At 50.2% G+C, this 253-nt stretch overlaps 1 pseudogene; it reads right to left on the reverse strand.

Moving 5' to 3' along the window:
* Window positions 1–106, reverse strand: LOC118345693 (annotated as a pseudogene; the record flags this gene model as incomplete).
* Window positions 107–253: the final 147 nt, after the last annotated feature.

Consider the following 253-nt stretch of genomic DNA (forward strand, 5'->3'; position numbering starts at 1 on the left):
AGGACTTCCCAGGAGGTCACCCATCCTAGTACTACTCTCGCCCAAGCACGCTTAACTGCGGAGTTCTGATGGGATCCGGTGCATTAGTGCTGGTATGATCGCACCCATCAAACTAATTACTAAAAATTCATATAATCCTTGAGCGACATACTAGCGTCCTTCCGATCCCAATCCAAACGGAGATCTGATCCAAACCCATGGCTACGCGATGGGCAGGGCGAGATTTTCCCAAAAATCCACTCCCGAGTGCTCC

The sequence above is a fragment of the Juglans regia genome, unplaced genomic scaffold (assembly GCF_001411555.2).
Source record: "Juglans regia cultivar Chandler unplaced genomic scaffold, Walnut 2.0 Scaffold_3738, whole genome shotgun sequence".
Taxonomy (NCBI): domain Eukaryota; kingdom Viridiplantae; phylum Streptophyta; class Magnoliopsida; order Fagales; family Juglandaceae; genus Juglans; species Juglans regia.